This window comes from Neofelis nebulosa, chromosome 9 (genome assembly GCF_028018385.1).
Source record: "Neofelis nebulosa isolate mNeoNeb1 chromosome 9, mNeoNeb1.pri, whole genome shotgun sequence".
Lineage (NCBI taxonomy): Eukaryota > Metazoa > Chordata > Mammalia > Carnivora > Felidae > Neofelis > Neofelis nebulosa.
In genome coordinates this window covers 60,428,066-60,446,919 of record NC_080790.1, presented here as the reverse complement: position 1 = coordinate 60,446,919, position 18,854 = coordinate 60,428,066, and the positions used below count along the sequence as shown (strand labels likewise).

The 18,854-nt window shown below is 45.7% G+C and overlaps 1 long non-coding RNA gene across 3 annotated transcripts in view; it reads left to right on the top strand.

The window, feature by feature from the left end:
• Positions 1-18,637, top strand: part of LOC131485043 (uncharacterized) — a 121,910-nt gene extending 103,273 nt beyond the window's left edge. For 2 of the 3 annotated variants that reach the window (XR_009248595.1, XR_009248596.1), the window contains exons 2-3: positions 14,695-14,759; positions 18,525-18,637. This is a non-coding gene — a long non-coding RNA (uncharacterized LOC131485043). Of the gene's footprint in view, positions 1-7,023; positions 7,741-14,694; positions 14,760-18,524 lie in introns of those variants that run through there. The other variant, XR_009248594.1, reaches the window with a different exon arrangement.
• The last annotated feature ends 217 nt before the right edge of the window (positions 18,638-18,854 follow it).

The following is an 18,854-nucleotide window of genomic DNA, read 5'->3' as shown; positions in this document are numbered from 1 at the left end:
AGAGATTGCTACGGCTGAGGTCAGAGAGGTCTTTTCCTGTGGTCTCTTCTCTCACTGAGGTAGGTGCAATGGACCCATCTGGATTCCGGGTCCTTCCTTCCTTTATTGCTTTTTATAGTGTTACAGCCTATGTATGCATTCCTACACAATATGGTCTTTGCTTCTGCTAGTTTTTAAAAATTCATATAATTGGAACTTACTGTGTTGTTCTTCTGTGACACCGTCTTTCACTCAGTATTATGTTTTTGGGATCTAGCTCTGCTGTGACATGCAATTTTATATTTTAGCCAGGACCTTTGTCAGTCTTCATCTTTCCTCTGACCCTATGGGCTAAAGGCTCATGGGCTTTTAGTTTGTCTTTGTACAGTAGTCGCACTGGAGACCCCCCTTTTTTTTTCTCATTCTCTTCCTCTTGTCTCCTCCTTTGCATCTTCCTCTATTACCCCCTTCAAGGACAAAGACCACCTATCCACACACCCATGCATGTGCACCCATGCATGGGGTTTCTGAAACAAATACATGACCATTGCATTCATGTGGAGGTGGTTTAATGATTGTGACACTTACTTTGCTGAAATCTGGACCCTGGGGCAGAAATGAGTTCTCTCTTCCTGCTCCAGGAAAGTGAAGCATGTTGAATTTATTGCTAGACTAGGCGGGCAATGCTTTGCAGACTTTAGTGAGCACACAAATGGCCTGGGAGTAGGGTGGGACCTTGTTAATTAGGGAGCTTTATGGACCTCATTCCCCAGAGGCTCAGAACTGGATTATTGGGTTCTCTGGGTGGGGCCCAGGAATCTGCGTGTTAGCAAACAAGCCTCTCTCTGCCCAGCAGTTCTGATGCAGACCATCTATCTTTGGCCACTCTTTTAGCAAAGATTAGCCTCTGCCTCAGCCAGAATCAGGGCTGCTTGACCTGAAATACCGTCAGCCTCCAAGCATTTCTCTTAGCCGGAGAGTAAGTGAAGGCCTGTCCCCTGAGCTTCCAACACTGGGCCTGAATAGAAATAAATCTTCACTGAGGCTTGAAGTTCTGGCAAGGACTGATCCCTCAGAGAGAAAGGTTAGGCTCCAGAACTGATAATCTGAAACTTGCTGCCTTTGTCCAGTGTGGAGTTTAACGGAGATTGCTGCATTTCCAAACAGAAAGCTGGAACAAGCAGTTAGGCTTGCTGCTGACATATGAAGTGGCTCAGTCACCAGCCTGACACCGGACTGGGAGAGTGGTAGCAACTGCAGGGGCACGAGTCTAGCCCGCAGGCCACCCCAGAGCCAGCAGGTGTGCGCAGGCCAGAGTCGCTCTAGGCCTCACTCAGGCATTTCACATGCTCTCCCTCTTGGCCAGGCTGGGGAGAGACAATTAGTGCTGCACATCTATGGCAGGATCTGTTGATTGTGGGCACCCTGTCTGCACTCCCCCTGTAGAACAAAGACGTTGGCCAGTGGCCATAGTTAGGTCACCATACTTGTTGGGGAAGAAGCTGTCTTGGCCACTAGGGCACTTTGCACAGATCCCTGGGAAGCAGCTAAACTGTCCTTTCCCAACCCAGTGAAATGAAAAACAAAGGTTGTGAACCCAGGGCAGTAGAGAGGTCCTGGATGGTACCCCAGGGCATCTGTTGGTCTTTGATTGATGGAGCTGAGGAAGAGACAGGGTCATCATTCAGTTAATGAGCCTGGCTTTGCGTGGTGCTGAGGCCATGGTGATGAACAAAAGACACAAGGTCTCTGGCCTCATAGAGCTCCGTCTATGTAAGTAAATACCTGCAAACTGAAGTATTTGCTAGGTCAGTGGGGAATGCCAAGGGGTGGGAGGGTGGTTATGAACTTGACCTTGATTGTCAAGGAATGCTTCAGAGGAGGAGACCCACTGGATTTTAAAGGTTGAGTGGGAGTCTGAAAGTCACGAGAGGGCATTACGGGCAAAAGGAGAGGTCAAAGCCAAAGGCTTGAGATGGATTCATCAGGCTTCAGATGACTCCACTTATAGCAAGTACCTAAAGCAGTCAAACTCCTAGAGACAGAAAGTAGAAGGGAGGGCGCTGGGGGCCAAAAAGGGAGGAAATGGGGTGTTAGTGTTTCATGGGTACAGAGTTTCAGCTTTGCAAGATGAAGAGAGTTCGTGGATGGATGTGGTGGTCATTGCACAACAATGTGAATGTATTTAATGTCCCTGAATGAGCAATGTGCCACTTAAACATGGTTGAAGACAGAATATATATTTAATGGCACCTGAAAGTGCTTGGCTCTTGACCTTTAAAAGCTCTACTTGCTGAAAATTATCTCTGAATGATAATTAGTGGTGATAGAGTCCATAAATTTAGGTTACTTACTGATTCTTTATATTAAATTCTTCATGTTAAAAAAAAGCTAGCAGCTCCTGGGTGGCTCAGTTGGTTAAGCATCTGACTTCGGCTCAGGTCATGATCTTGTGGTTCATGAGTTCAGGCCCCGCGTCAGGCTCTGTGCTGACAACTCAGAGCCTGGAGCCTGCTTTGGATTCTGTGTCTCCCTCTCTCTCTGATCCTCCCCACTCACATACATACACACACACACACACACACACTCTCTCTCTCTCTCTCTCAAAAATAAATAAAAATTAAATATTTTTTAAAAAGCTAAAAGAAAGTTTTTGATAACAAAAATGACATTGATTTCGAAAAACCAAAGTTATTTTTGAATAATCTTTAAGCAGAAAAACCATGTGCAAGGGGTCCCCAAAGTCACAGTGAACATGCAATATTACCATAGGCAAGTGAGCATTCCAGGGCTCCAACTAAGGCAATGGCAGAATGAATGGAGAGGATGGGGGTGTATACAGCAGGTGTCATGCAAGGTAGAGCAGCTGTGGAAAGCAAGGGAGAGAATCTCAGGAGGTCAGGATGGCTCACGACATTAGGCCTGGTGATAGCAGGGTGGGTGGGGGTACTGTTGATCAAGCTCTAGAGGAAGGAGCAGAAATGTGGGGAAGAAGATCTGTGTGTTGGGTGGAAATCAGCCCAATACACAGGCATGATATTTGGGGATCTCAGAGTGAAGGTAAGGATTTGAAGGTATGGGGCATGGATGGCAGTAAGCATGCTGTATGCTATAGAGATGACCCCGAGAGAAAGGTGGAGGGAGGAGCGACCTTGACCAAGGATGTAACTGTGAGGAATGTCAATACTTTCAGGGGGGCAGAGCCTGAGCTGACAAGATTCACTTTGATGATACAGTTTCAGGGCCCTAGGATGCCTTTGCACCTCCCACCCCATTCCCACTCCCATATCTCCTCCAGAGATTCACCATGCCTGGAGTTCTTCTGTTCAGGGAAAGTGTGGCCACGAGGCTTTGCTGTCCCAATCAGAGGCCAAGGCATGGTGGGAGAGGTGACATAAGGATTGAAATCACACAAAGGTGCCAACCACTGATGCCCCTGGTTTCCTGCCAGCAGGTTCCTATGGGAGAGGGTATACAGATGTCTCAGAGGAGAGCTGATGGATGAGGAGGCACTGGGCAGGGAGGAAGGGGACCAAGTGACTCCCTCGTCAATTTGCAGATCCATCTTGTTTTCACTGCAGGGGAATCCCCAGCCTTAGCCCTGCCCAGTCTGGGTGCAAGATTGCTGGGGAGTAAATAAGGAGGAGTCTATAGGCTTGTTTCCTCTCCTTTCAGCCTCTGGTGAGAGCTGACAGGCTGGGGGTGGGATGAAGTGACTCCCTTAGCTTTGACATGATCCCCCGTGGCTCTTGACATACATTCCCCCTGTACTGATTAAGTCCACCTGTGGAGGGGCATCCTGCCCTTTGCTGGATAATGCAGAACAGGTGCCCCATTAGTTGCCCCTCAGGCCAAGGATGCCTGAAAGGAGGAGCTAGTGGAGGCTGTGTCTGACCTCAGGCCTCTGCTGCTTGGAGAGGTAAGGGAGCCCTCACCCCCACCTTCCTCCCCTGGGTTTCCCTCTCTTGCCTGATGGCTGGAATTGAAGCTCCCCAGAACCAGGGCCGGGCCCATGTCCACCACAATCAGGCTTCAGATCCAGCCCCACGTCTGGCCAGGCGTTCAGGCCCTAGGAGAAGGAGGTGAATATGCAGGGACCATCCAGTTCCTGCTGCAGGGGGAGCCCGCCTGCCACCCAGTTGCTCTTAGGAAGCCTGGGTTGAAGGGGCCATGCAGGAGTGGGTGGTTCATGGCTATGCTCAAGTGAGGGGCAGGGCTGGCCTCAGACCTCCAAACAGCATTATCAGCAACTTGTTCAGAGCCCCTTTAGGTTACCCCAGACAAGGGGGGTGAAGCAGAGTGGTAGGTTCCTGGGGCTATTTGCTAGATAAATCAGTGGGGAAGTGAGGCAGTGGGGGAGAAGGGGGAGAAAAGGCCTCTGTGGAAAACAAGTGCTTCCTGTTCCTACTGTGAGGCATGTCTCCTGTGGATTTCCAGCCCCTGGATAGTGGTGAGTGACACTCGTAATATCTACCCCAAGTTGAACTCTTGCTGCATGCTGGCCACCATCCCGTTAATCATGTTTACTTCTCAAAAGAGCCCTGAGAGAGGGGGAGAACAGCCTTCCTCTTCTCCAAACATTTCTGCCTGTATATTTTACCAACCCCTCAATGCTCCTGGAGCCCCTCCAGAGTTATGGCTGCAGGAGGTACAGCCCAGTAAGTCTTAGCCACTGACCTCAGGCTAACACGTCAGGCAGAGAAATAGTGCCACAGGCAGAAGAGCTCTTGAAGAACAGGTGGATGACCCTGTAGGGACACAAACAAGTCAGGTGTGTTCACAAAATGGGTACAAAGTCTATGTTGTCACAACATTTGGGGACTTTTGCCTTTGAGGAAATGAGCAAGGAGGTAGTCATCAAATCATGACACCCCTAAGACCAGGATTCATTCTTTTATTCTGGTGTCTTCTTTTTTTTTTTTTTTTTTTAATTTTTTTTTAACGTTTATTTATTTTTGAGACAGAGAGAGACAGAGCATGAACGGGGGAGGGGCAGAGAGAGAGGGAGGCACAGAATCGGAAGCAGGCTCCAGGCTCTGAGTTCCGAGCCATCAGCCCAGAGCCCGACGCGGGGCTCGAACTCGCGGATCACGAGATCGTGACCTGAGCTGAAGTCGGACACTTAACCGACTGAGCCACCCAGGCGCCCCTATTCTGGTGTCTTCTACTTCTGTCTTTACCCCCAAACTACAGGAAATCATGAGGAACTAAAAATCAGAGCCCTGACAAGCCCTGCTGCTGACCGCTGAGTCTCCTCGTTCTGTCCCCCAAGGAACTTCCACCAGCTTCCAACACAGTGTTGCTTCCAACCAAACTCTGTCATAAGGGTCAGGGCTGGGGGCATGGTTCTTGGCCTTCTTAGAAACTCAAAGCTGACAACACTATTCAATGCAGAGATAAAATCTTCCAGTTAGGTCTTAGAGGTATCATGATAAGTATTCTTACCCTGTGTGGGGTTGTATCTCAGAGATGAGCAACCTGGGACAGCCAAGCACTAGGACCATCATCCAAATGATTGATTCAGGTAAGATGGAGAACTCTACCATGTCTACACTGACCTTTCTAAGGGGCTGAAGTTAGGAGAGAATACAGAAGCTTTTCTCAACTTTGGCTGAACATAGGAATTACCTGGGGAGCTTTAAAAGTCCCAAAGCCTGGGTCCCATGCCCAGAGATCCTGACTTAGTTTGGGGTGGGGACTAGGCATTTGGATGTTTACATGTTTCCCAGATGATTCTAAGGCATAGCCAGTGCTGAGGACCACCGTCCTCACCTGCATGGCCATCTGGTGGCTGCCTGAGGGGGCTGACCCTCAACTGTTTGGCTTCTGGTACCCACTCTGCCTTTGACATCTGTTGTGTTGGCCCTAGGAGAAGGGACAAAAGAGAAGACTGCTCTTGGTGTATTTCTGGCAAGATGGGATTTAGGAGCCATGGAGGTAAACAGTGAACTTTCTACTGTCCTTTCCTTCCGTCTCCAGCTGACCCAGAATGAAGTCCTGTCCTGGGATTCCTTAGATACCCCCAAGGAATACTTAGTGAGCTGAGAGTTCCTGAGGTTGGACATCATCCCCAGGTAGTAGGGGCACACAGCAGCAGGTTGTGTGGCATCTTGTTCCAGCCATGGTTCTGAGCCCTCCTAGGGAATGTTCATAACCTGGACTTGCCCTTCTGCTTCTGGTCTGAGATGAAGTGGGGCAAGCATGTAGTGATTAGTCCCTAGTGGCTACTGCATAGGGCAGGACAAGTTGTAGAATACTTCCAACATTCATATAAATGAATGGGCTTAATGTATTCAAGTAAAACTTAAAAAAATTTTTTTAATGTTTATTTTTGAGAGAGAGAGAGAGAGAGAGAGTGAGAGTGGGGTGGGGGGAGAGAAAGGGAGATACAGAATCTGAAGCACGCTCCAGCTGCCAGCAGCCGAAGTCAGATGCTTAAGCAACTGAGCCACCCAGGCGCCTCTAAAGTAAAACTTTATTTACAAGAACAGGTAGCAACTGGATTTGTCCTAGGGCTACAGTTTGTGGACTCCTGCTCTAGGCCTAAGCAGGCAGGCCTTCTTTCAAAGAAGATGCACTTTTGTTTGTAGGCTGATATGTACCAACCTGGAAGCATACCAGCCCCTCCAGGGCTCTCCTCATAACAGGAGTCCCAGACTCCTGTCCCCACCTTGCTGCTGTGCCAGGAGTGTCCATAACCCCCTTCAGGACAACATGTCTCTAGTAAGTTCTTGCTGTTCTAACCCCTTCCTGGTTTTCTTTGGAGAGTAAGGCAGGGCAGGGTTGCATAGAGCCCCCCTCCTTCCGAATGAGAAATTTTGTGTCCGCACTACTCAGGATCTGGTTCTGTAAGTGGGGCAGTCCTTCAGAGCTCCTGGTTAGCCAGAGTGCCAGAGGCACGTATTCTCTCACTTTTCCTGCTATGTCTGCTTAAACTTGGCTGTTCTAACTTCTGCAGAACTGAATAAAACTCCCAGTGTCTGTGAGGAGATCAGGCTGTAGCCAGCTTTCTTCAGGGTGCTCTGCTTCAGCACTATATAGGTGTCTGGGGATTCCTTCCTGGAGTGCCTAGACCCGCTTCACTGCACGGTAGAGATGGGCTCTCACACAGCCTAGATGTTGGGCTGTGCCTATTCTCTCAAAGCTACTTGGTGCTAGGATTAGTAGTGCAGGTCTCTGAGAACTGAGGCCATGGTGAGAGGCTCCAGGGAAATATGACAGGGGCAGAGGTAAGGAAGAGGCAAATGGTAGATGAAGTCAGCAAAGACTCACATGCTACCCTGCGTCAGGATGGTGGAAGGCCCATGAGGAGCCTCTTAGAGACCTTGCCATGTATTCCAGGTGTTACCATTGCCTTACTTGCTGATAAACCTTGGATTGGATAGTCTGCTTCCCTCATCACCTTCCCGGGTGTGAGTCAGGGTGGGAAATGAGTGCACAATCAGCCCCTGAGATCTCTGCCTCTCTGTTCTGGAGCAGAGGTTGTGAACACTGCACAGCCACACTCCACCCAGCAGGCATTTGATTGTGCTGTTGGACAGCAGCCACTGGGAGGCAGCCAGTTTCTACTGTCAGGTTTTCACAGGAGGGTGTTAGAGACAACCCAGTGATGCCCAAAAGCAACATGACAAATACCGTGTGACTACCGTCCGTTGCAAGGCCTCACAGGGCGCTGCGGTCAACAGAGAAGGGAGGAGTTTTGCGGAAGTAGGTGAAAAGTTTCTGGAGGTGGTGACACGTCAGCTGAGAGCCTTCTGAAAAGTGAGTAGCTTTGTCCCTAAAGCATAAGCCCATTGTCTGAATAAGGTTGTGTTTATAGTGCTCTTCTCTATGACTCGTTAGCTGGGTCTTCCACAGCCTGGTTCCTTCTTCATTCTTCCTACTCCCTACAACCTCACTCTGTCCTGACCCCAAAGTGGCAGCTAGAAACCATCTCAGACACAAGTGTCACCCACATGGGGCTGGGCAGCAGAAGGGCAGAGGGGCCTGCTAGGATGACGGATGAGGAAGCCCTGGGGGCTAGAGGACATCTGTCCCCCTTTCCCCTTCTACCTGATGGGGAAGATCTTTTGTTCACAGATGAAACCTTAATAGCCCCAAGGCTACAGATAAACAAGGCATTGGATGGAGAAAGGGGTCTAACAGAAGTCCTGTTCACTACTGCTTTCTGGAACCCCAAATTGTAGAGTAAACCTATGTCAGATGGTTTGGTGAATTGTCCGCTGTCAGCTCCTTCAGAATGGCCCTCAATGTCCTCTCTGTTCCTTCCAAGTATGGAGGATACAGTGTTAGGGTCTGCAGCTGCCCTTGAAGAGAACGCTAGAGAAATGGCTTAGAAATTGTACAGGTTAACCATGGGAGACAGCCTGGACTCCTCACCTAACCCCTGGGGAAGCAGATCTCTCCAAGAGGAGCCCCTGGAGAGGAGAAGTGCTGAGGAAGTCGGGATTGGACATCAAACTGAACAGGACCAGCCCCTCTAGCTGGTGGTACCAAGTACCAGGCTGTCACCCGGCTCCACGGCCTGCTCCGTGGGGCCGCAGGTAACACGCCAGCAGTCCTTTTGGGGACCACAGCCTTGTCCCAACACAAGCCCAGGACACAAGGCATAAACCCCCAGTGCTTCCTTCCCCAGCTGAGTGGTGAAGAATTCAATCATTGATGCCTTCTCATTCACAGTCTTGCTTGTGAATAGCAGCAAGTGGGAAGGACTGGCCACAGGGGACTGCCATCCTGTTGTGCATGATCGTGGAAGGGCTACTGAAGGTTGAAAACCTCACATCAGGTGGTTTGAAGTGCTGCTTTGCAGGAGGCATGCCTGAGAGGACTAGGTCCGAGGTTTTGCTTGCCTTCCCTTCCCTTCCTGAAAACGTACCTGTGCTGCGTCCCGCACTGAGCCTAACCTCCTGACTTCTGTTAGTGGCCATAGCCCTTCACCTGTCTGACTCCTTTTTGTCCCTCTAGGTCTCAGCTCAGATGCCACCAACAGTTAATGTCACATCACCCTGTTGAATTCTTTCAGAGCACTCATTGCTATCAGCAGTTTTCTTGTTTACTGTGTGTCTCACTGGAATGTGAGTGTCACGAGGACAGGTCACCTGATGTGTTCACTAGTGTATCTATTGCTAGGCCCAGAACATTCTTGGCTCATAGTTTGTAACAGTTGGATGAATGTTCCCTCTCCTTGGAGTATCTTCTTAGGAACTTCAGGAAATACAATGATAAATCCAACTGAGTAAGAGCTTATGATGAGACTTTGTGGAATCCTGGTGGAGAAGGTCTTTGAGTGAGGGGAAAAGTCTTTTAAAAATGCTCTAGAGGCATTTTCTCAGTTCTGGATGCTTTGTGTATTTCCATCAGGGAGATCCAATTAGTTCATGAGTACCAGTTATTCCCTCCCAAATATTTTCCTGGAAAATAGGTACAGGTTTTTGGTTGGTTTTTTTTTTTCCCACCTTTTGACAACTCCCTACCCCATCCTGCCAAAATATTAGGTTTTAGAATCCTATCACATTGAACTTCAACTTCTTTCCCTCAAATCCCATGGTTTGAAATTGGGGCATTTCAGGGGTCAGAGGGGAACCCAGGAAGCTGATTGTACTCCATGTAAGTGCTGAATACTCTAGACTCCCCAAGTGTGGGGGGATAGAGGAGGGGTCTCTCCCCTGAAGTGACTACATAATTCATGGAAAGGAAGGCAAACCCCACACAGTCCTGTGACTTGGGCATTCTGGAGACTCTGCAGAGCAGAAAGCAAAATTATAGCAATTTAGTAACTTAAAAAAATTTTTTTTAATGTCTATTTATTTTTGAGAGACAGAGTGCAAATGGGGGAGAGTCAGAGAGAGCAGGAGACACAGAATCCAAAGCAGGCTTCAGGGTCTGAGCTGTAAGCACAGAGCTCAATGCGGGGCTAGAACTCACAAACAATGAGATCATGACCTGAGCTGAAGTCAGACGCTCAACTGACGTAGCCACCCAGGCACCCCTGGGTGCCTTTGGTAACTTTTTAAATAAGTTGGCACTATTTGTTTCCCATCATGCCCTGTATGAGAACAGTGACTGCACATCTGTGGCTAGAGGTGTTTCTGCTGGGAGGCTGTTTATGGAATTTCTCATTTTCCCGGTCGGCTCTCCTTGCCATGAACTTGTTTCACCCAGTAGAGAGCTATTTCTAGACACAGCTTTAACTTAATGGCAGGGCCAGATAGAATTTTAGTTTGTTCTTGACAATATCTTTCTCCCTTTCTTCTTCAACTACCCTTCCCTGCTCTGGGCTCATGGGTCAGGTGGCCCCTTCATCTCTCAGGCTGGAGGGCAGTGACTCACAGAGGGTGGTAATAGCCTATGTTGTTGCTACAGCTGCTGGAATGAGCTGTTGTCTAAGACCTTAGGATGAGGTTTTCTTTCTGGTTTATCAGTTAACACTTGGGCTTCTATAATCCTAAGCATTTTCACTTCCAGGAAAGTTATTAAGACCAATGAGAAAAAAAGAAGGAAAAGTATTTGGTGGTGTCAGCTCTTCTGAGATACTAGGTGGTATAAGAAAGATCTAGGAAATGTTGGGGGGAGACTCCATTCCTTTTAATAATTTAATAATGGAGTTGTATCAGTCAGAACACACTAAGTTATACTGCGGTAACAAATACCACCACCATCTCATCTCAGTGGCTTAAAAATAAAGGAAGATATATTTCTCACTGAGGCTATAGTCTGTCATATTGGGCAGGTGAGGTGACCTCTGCTTATCGTAGGCCCTCAGGTACCCAGCCTGATGGCTGTTGGTTGCCTCACTAAAGAGGAAGAGTTCTGGGGGGGGGGGGGGGGGGGTCTGCCTTGCATAGACCATTAAGTGCTGTGGTCCAGAAGTGATGCTCAAGCATGCCCAAACACAAGAGGGGTAGGAGTACAATCTTATAGAGTCTGAAGGTGGGAAGAGTTGGAAACAGATCAGCCTCAAAGTTAGCAACAGGAGTTGACTGAATTGGACTTCAGAACAGTTCAAACCTTTGAGACACTGACTTGTGATTGTTTCAATCATTTATTGGGCTTGAGGGCCATAACAGTTTGGTTTCATGGCCATGTTCTGCTTTGGCCTAGAGAGCTATTGCTGTGTTTATTTTCTCAAAAGCCTCTTTTTGGTCAGTTAGTATCAAGAGGCAACATTAGAGGGTGGAAGGTAATTGGGATTAGGAGTTGAGATATGGTATCACAGGCATGGCTATTTTAGCACTGTTTGGAGAACACAAACTTAGGTCATATTAATAGAAGTAGAAGATGTGGATCAAGGGAGGTGATAATCCTCCTTTATTTTGCTGTACTTATACCCTGCCTGAATGTCATACTTTGAAAGTAACTTTGACAAGCTTGTCAAGCTGTAACCCAGGAAGTGTTATCAAGGGGAGAGGAGAGTCTTGAAAATTATTGAAAGGGATAACTTGGCAGCTGTTGTATTTGAAAAGCTGTTGGAAGTTTTGTTTGTTTGTTTGTTTGTTTGTTTGTTTGTTTTTTACTGTTGAAAAAGTTACCTCCCTATTCTGAAATGGATTAGACTGCACTGTGAGCAGCATTCTCATTGCTATAAGTGACCAAAGAAAGCAGAGAAAGGAGTTTGACCTTCCAGACAAGGGAAGAAGGGTGGTTGTAGTAGGCAGGTTCTTGGGTCTCTTCCAATCTGTCATGATTGTTTCTGTGACTCAGTTTTTCTCAGAAATAAAAAATAAGTCTTAATCATGGGAGAAAGAGTGAATTCCAAGTGAGACTCCACTATATAAAATGTTCATACTGTTCTGCTGCTAATCCCTCAAGAATCTTGACATTGGGTGATAGGCTTTCCATTTTGTATGTAAAGTAACCGAGGCTGAGAAGAAAGTCAAGCACACGTATAATCTCACAAGGTGCTTTGGCTTAAGTGCAGCATCTGGAACCAGACAACTTGGGTTTACATTCTGGCTCTGGAGCCTGCTAGCTGTGTAACCTTGGGTAAGTCATTTAACCTCTCTGTTTTATACTCTGTAAGATGGAAATGATAGCACCTCATAGGGTTGTGAGGATTAACTGATTTAATTATACAGAGCATATTGAATGTTTAGTACCCTGGCACAGAATATGAGTTGTTTATGTTTCATCTGTTATTTAAACCATTATCAATGTCTACACTAAGTTTGAAACACTATAGGAATTTGATTCATATAAATAGGAAGGCAAAACTAATTTCTCTTTTACTTTCTCTCGTGACTCATGAAGATATAATAATACTTTTCTCACTTTCTGGAAATGGCTCTGTTCTAGCATTTCAACATAATCCGAGAGGTGAGGTTTCATAATTGAAGAGTATTAGATATATTCTAAACCCACGAATCACGTTTACAGACCTGAATCCTCCAAAGCCATCTTGTAAGCCAATAGCAGGAGAGAGGCTGCATGTTTGGGAATATTCACAAAGAATTGTTTTCACTAGTCCCATCAGGAAATTGATCAGAAATCAGCCCTTCTGATCCAGATTTCAAGCTATGTGCCACCCCCCCCCTCAACTTTCCAAATACTCAAACTCAATACTTTTTTAGTGTATTGTGTCTAAGTTTTTGTATTTATCAGGTTTAAGCTGAATAGCAGCATGACCCTGGGGCCATTGTCTCAGAATCCATTCCCAAGTCTAGTGTAAACGCAAACATAAATGCAACAAGAGCATGCTTCTGGTCAGGTGGTGGGGTGCAGGTTGTGGGGGGGGGGGCGGGGGGTGAAAGTCCCAATGAGGCTCATGAGACTAAAGCATTATTGGTATGCTTTGTTGATAGGGGTTTCTTGTTTCCTCTCTCTGGCCGACGTCTTAGTCAAAGTGATGGTTAAGTCAGAGCTCCTCAAAGAGTCTTTGAGTGGGGACCCTTTCAAAGTGTTAAAATCTGTGGTGAGAGAAATTAAGCAGGAGGGGAGATGAGGCCTGGACTAAGTACCTGTGTGCCCACAGACCCTTCCTGTTCTGGTGACAAGGTCAGCAGTCTCTGGTGGGGATCCCCATCCCTGCACATTCTCATTTTCTCTTTCTCCCTCTCCCCACTCCATCCTCCTTTCCCCGGCCCACCGCCTTCCTCTCCCTCCCCCAGGTGGGAAGCTGCCCTCCATACCCTGACTGCTTTCTGCCTGGGATCAGGCAACACATGAAAGAGGGATGTCAGCCCGGGGTTTAGGTGATGATGCTCTAGTTCCAGCTGCATCCCTAATAGAGTTTTGGACAAAGTCCCCATTCCAAGTCTGTTTTCTTAGCTCTATAAAGTCCACATGTGAGTTTAACAGAGTTTCCAGTTCTAAAAGTTTCTAACTTACTAAGACCTAAATTGACCGGGATGCTACTACTATATCTGTGTTATTGCCGGATCTCTCAACTGGTTGCTGAGCTGTTTGGGGGAAGGACCATAGCTACTGAGATCGTACAAAGGAGTACCCATCTCACACTCTTTGTCTCCTAAGGCTGGATACAGCCTTAGGCTGTTAATAGACCTCAGTAATTGTGGTAACTCTGCTTTGTTCACCTTCAGTTGATGATATGATTCTTCCTCTAACTAATTTTCTTCCTGTAAAAAGATCTGGCATAATTTCTGTGCCCCAGTTTCCTCTTCTATAAAATGAGAATAATAGTACTTACTTCATAAGATTGTTATGAAGATTAAATGAGTTAATATGAAGAGTTTAAAACAGTGCCTGGCATGTAATACAATCTAGCAAGTGTTAGTGGTTATGAGACATTGCTCAGAGGGCTATAAATGATCATGCCCCTTCTGGAAGACAGGGTAACAGATATATCAAGAGAACAAATCGTTCTCAGGCCCATATATCCCACTTCTGGAAATCCCAGAAAGATGGAACTTGGAAAACTCATACATCATTATATTTATCACAAGATTATCACAATGAAAGTTAGAAATATGAGTGATGAGCAAGAGCAAATAAATTATGGTACCCTCTACTTGACTCCTTTACAGTCACTAAAAGACTATAACAATACAAATCTCTGAAAATCTGCAAACCTGTGTGCATACAACGTAACTCCATATGAGAAATGAAGTGCACACACTGAAGTGTGAAATGTGTAGTATTGTGGGTTTTCCCTTTTCTTTCATAACTAAAAAGGAGGAGATCTGTAGCAGATGCAAAAGATAGTCAAAAAATGGGAGCACAAGATAATAAGTTTCTTTCCTTATCTCAGGAAGACTTTATTTATTTATTTATTTATTTATTTATTTATTTATTTATTTATAATGTTTTAATGTTTATTTATTTTTGAAAGGTGGGGGTGGGTAGTGAGAGAGGGAGACACAGAATACGAAGCAGGCTCCAGACTGTCAGCACAGAGCCCGACGCAGGGCTCAAACTCATGAACTATGAGGTCATGACCTGAGCCAAAGTCAGACGCTTAACCAACTGAGCCACCCAGGCGCCCTGGAAGACTTGACTTTAATGATAATTATCACTTAGCGGTTCTTTTCTCAGATTAGTTGCCTTTAACTCCTGTTCTTAAAGTTTACTCAGAAAAAGACACTCCATTAGAAATAAGCCACAGCTATCTACCTAGGGCTGCTGTGCACCAGATTTTTTGGGTACAACACTCCCTTGTGTTCTGGGGCTGAAGGCAGCCTCCGCAATCAGTTGGTAGGAATGTGTTCAGTTTTGACCAGCTGTAATAAGGTGGTCTCATACAATCTCTGCTTTTGTTTACAGATCTTTGGAGAAAAGGACTACTATTCATCCCCAAATGAGGAGGGCAGGCTGACTGGAATGGAAAAGTATGTTCAGGAGGTTTGGTTGTTTACTTGAGATGTGTTGATATGTAGTTATTCCATTTGGGGTGGGGGCGGGGGAGCCTAATTAATTTACATATAGTCCAAGTATCCGAAATGGGGGAAATTCTATCAAGTGTTAAAACTAGAGTGCTAGATAAGACTTTGACACAACTTTCCCTTGCCTTGTTGTAAATGGGAGAACAACCTGGTAAAATACAGTAAACTAGAGCCATTAACATCCCAGGGAATGTAATTAAAAACCACCTCTTCAGGCTAAATTTTCATGGGAGAGAGAGATGTTTATACAGACAAGAACAAATACTTGTTACCTGATGGAAAGGACTAGAGTTTGGATAACAAACTAAGTTAATGAATTCAACAGTCTACGATATAGTTTTATAATTTTATGGTCTAATCTTAGTCTCTTCAAAAACTAACATTTCTCTACTGAGAGGTATCTAGATTGTGTTTTCTATTCTTCCCTTCTATTTTTTTTAAAGTTTATTTATTTATTTTGAGAGCGGTGGGCAGAGAGGGAGAGGGGGAGAGAATCCCAAGATGGCTCTGCACTGCCCCCAATGTGGGGCTTGAACTCATGAACTGTGAGATCATGACCTGAGCTGAAACCAAGAGTTGGATGCTTAGTCAGTTGAGCCATCCAGGGGCCCCTCTATTCTTCTCTTCTAAAACATTCCTAGAAAAGATGCCGTGAATATCACATATATTTTCTGGTAATGCTTAATTAAGATCTCAAGCAGTGAGTGTGCCTGATTCTCTGTCTTATCAGCTAAGGACCCTCATCGAGGATGCACTAAGAACCCATGAGGTGGAGAAAAGATTCCCCTTTCTTGAAGCTGTTGATGGGTTTCTTGGCTGCTGGTGGCAGTCAGTATTTACTATGCTTGGAAGATTAGGCAAGATTCAGCCTGGATTGAGTAAATAGGAAAAGTCCCCCAGTGCTAGTCCATGTCATTTCCCATGGAGAGCTGCCCCTTCTCAGTCATCATCATGGGAGAGTTATGCTTGCCTTCTGGCCTAAGGAAGGGTTGGCTGTATTAGTTCATCTAATTATGTCATATTTTATTTCACTCCTACTATGGATCAGGCATTGTCCTGGGTACTTGGAGTTCAACAGTGAACCTAAAAGACTAATTCCTTCCCGGTGGACTTTACAGTCTAGCTAGGAGACAAGCAAGAAAATTGCAGAGTATATTAGTTGATAAGTTGATCTGTTCTATTGAGAAATGTTCTTTAAAGGTGGTAAGGGAAAACCTTGTTGAGAAGGCATGTGGGAGAGAGCTGTGCAGCTAGCCAGCAGGGTGAAGAGGCCTCCAGTTAGATGATGCTGAGGCCCTGAGGCAGGGTTGTGGCTTAGACCAACAAGAGTGGGAAAAAGGCAGAAGATGAGTCTTTGGAATAGTCTGGAGGATAGTACAGCAGAAGGGACCAGATAGTGAGACTAACCAGAGTAGTCTATTCTTCTATTTTTAGATGCGAATGAGTGTGAAATTGGCCTGGAGCTCTGTGATGATGGAGCAGAATGTGTGAACAGATCTGGCTCTTACTAATGTCACTTCCAAAAGGAGTATGAAGACCATACCCCATGCAGCCTGGCACGGGGTGTGTGCACACTCCTCACAAAGGCACTGGTTGCCCAGATGCCCTCTTGTGTGTATGCTTATAAGCTGCCGGGATCACTTGTGAGACCTGTAGCATCCTCAGGTCAGGGTTGAGCTCTCATTCTGATGCCTCTGGCCACAAACACCAAAGCAAACATTCTCTGAAGGATACAAAGTCCAGAAACTGTTCTAGAGCTTGGAACGTGGTATAAAAGCACTTACTGGGAGGATCTTCATTGTGCTGATTTTTCTTTTACAAGCTTTAGCTTTGGAATACTTCCATAAGGATTCCATTCCTGACTCCGATCAAAGGAGTGGTGTGTAGAATTTAACTTGAACATCTGGTTGTTTCACCAGAGCTCCATCTGTCATGCCCTGGGGAGAGGGCCTATTTGTTGGGGGCGGCAGAGGGGGTGTGTCTTGCCTCAAGACTCAGCCTTTTAGACATTTTCTTACCAAAGATGAAATTGGGCAGGAACTTGCACAGGATTGAGTGAGCTTCTTCTGAACAGGTGTGGCATAAAGCAATTGGTAATGAACTAGTGGATGCCCTTAGCCTTTTTAAGGAGTTATTGCTGGTGATGGTAATTCGTTTGGGACCTCTGAAATAATATAAACTTCCTGGTGCTGCCACAGGCAGGTTAATAGGCACGATTTCTATTTCTCAACTTGCTAACTTGCTGTGGGACCTTGGTCTTTGGTTCTCAAATATCCCTGTGAAACAAAGGATTCAACTAGACATCAAAGGTTTTGTCTAGCTCTTTGCATATTAGATGTTGACATTTCAACAAAGATGCCATTAGACCCCAAGGGCAGGTGGGTGAACTTGCAATGCTATTTGCGTAGTTCTTTGGGTTTTTTTTTTTTTGTGTGTGTGTGTTTCTTAGTTGTCATATTTCAAAGGAAGATTGAATATGTCACAAAATACAGACTCAGTATGAATTTCTTATGGCTAGGAATCTACTTGTGACTGACAATTTGTAGTTTTTTCATGTTTTTTCTCTTCCTGCACCCTCCAAGTATCCAGATAAGGCAATGTTTTTATTTACTCTGCTATTACAGAATAGCCTGGGTGATGTATAAACAACAGAAATTGTTCTGAAAGCTAGAAGGCCAAGATCAAGGCTCTAGCAGATTCAGTGTCTGATGAGAACCTGCTTCATAGTTCTTAGATAGCCATATTCTTGCTGTGTCTTCACACAGAGGAAATGGGCGAGGGTGTCTCTTGGGCCTCTTTTATAAGGATACTAATCCCATGTACAAAGGCTCAACCCTCATGATCTAATCACCTCCCAATTCCACCTCCTAATACCATCACCTTGGGGGTTGGGATTTTGGTGTATTAATCTGGAAAGGATATAAGCATTCAGTCCACTGTAGGCAGTGACAAGAGTTAAGTTGAAATAAGTTCTGTGAGGCAGCCATCTTGAAGTTTCGGAAATCTGACATCTGTGGATTTTGCTCTAACGATAGTTTCTAGGTGGTATGCAAACTAGTTCTAGTTCTTTGGATCTATAGTAAGTTACATGATGATAGAATATATTTTGAAATACAGCTGGCTCTTGTTCTTCTCTGGTCTCTTTAATGATTTGTCTTTTTAAAAATAGACAAAATTAGGGGTGACTGGGTGATTCAGTTGGTTAAGTGTCCAACTCTTGATTTCAGCTCAGGTCTTGATCTCAGGGTCGTGAGTTCAAGTCCTGTTTGGGCTCCACACTGGGCATGGAGCCTACTTAGAGAAAATAGACAAAATAAATTTCTGATATGCCTAACATGGAAGACTTTTAGTCATTAGCTCTTAGGCAATTTAGATTTCATATCACAAGAGGATGTGGGACATTTTTCAAAGTTAACTCTGCGTATGAATAGGGTTCTTGAGGGAGCTATGTAGCAAAAGTTGGTGAAAGGTCCTTACATTACCTGATTCATTTTGTTCCCAGTCTAGCTTTGGCTTTGATAAAATATAAACAGTTCATTTGTTTATTCTCTCAAAAAATAAGTACCTACTAATGTGTCAGGCAATATGCTAGGGACGGGGGATAAAAGTATAAATCTCTGAAGGCACTTTTGAGAGCCCATTAGGTAATGGAATATAAGCCTATCATTTAGTTCTCTTAAAAAAAAAAAAAAATGTTTCTTTGTATTTCAGGAGTTGACCTGGACCTGCTGGTTGGAGTTGCTGGTTCCCTTCAGTTGTGCTCATGTTGACTACTGGTCTCATGTGGCTTGTGACTAGAACCTACATCAAGAAGGAAAATTCTCTGGGTCAGAATGTGGCACCACAGGAGTGCCTGCCTATAGCACCTGCCTTTGACCTGATGGACCTCTGCAAACACCTTCCCTTCAACCCCTACCAGCCTAAGCCCCATGCCAAGGTTCCACATGGTGCTCCAGGCAAGAATGTTCCTCAGAACAGGGGACTGCAGCTGTGGGTAGAGCAATCAGAGAGGTTCTGAGGGTGGCTGCTGCCCCTAGAAAG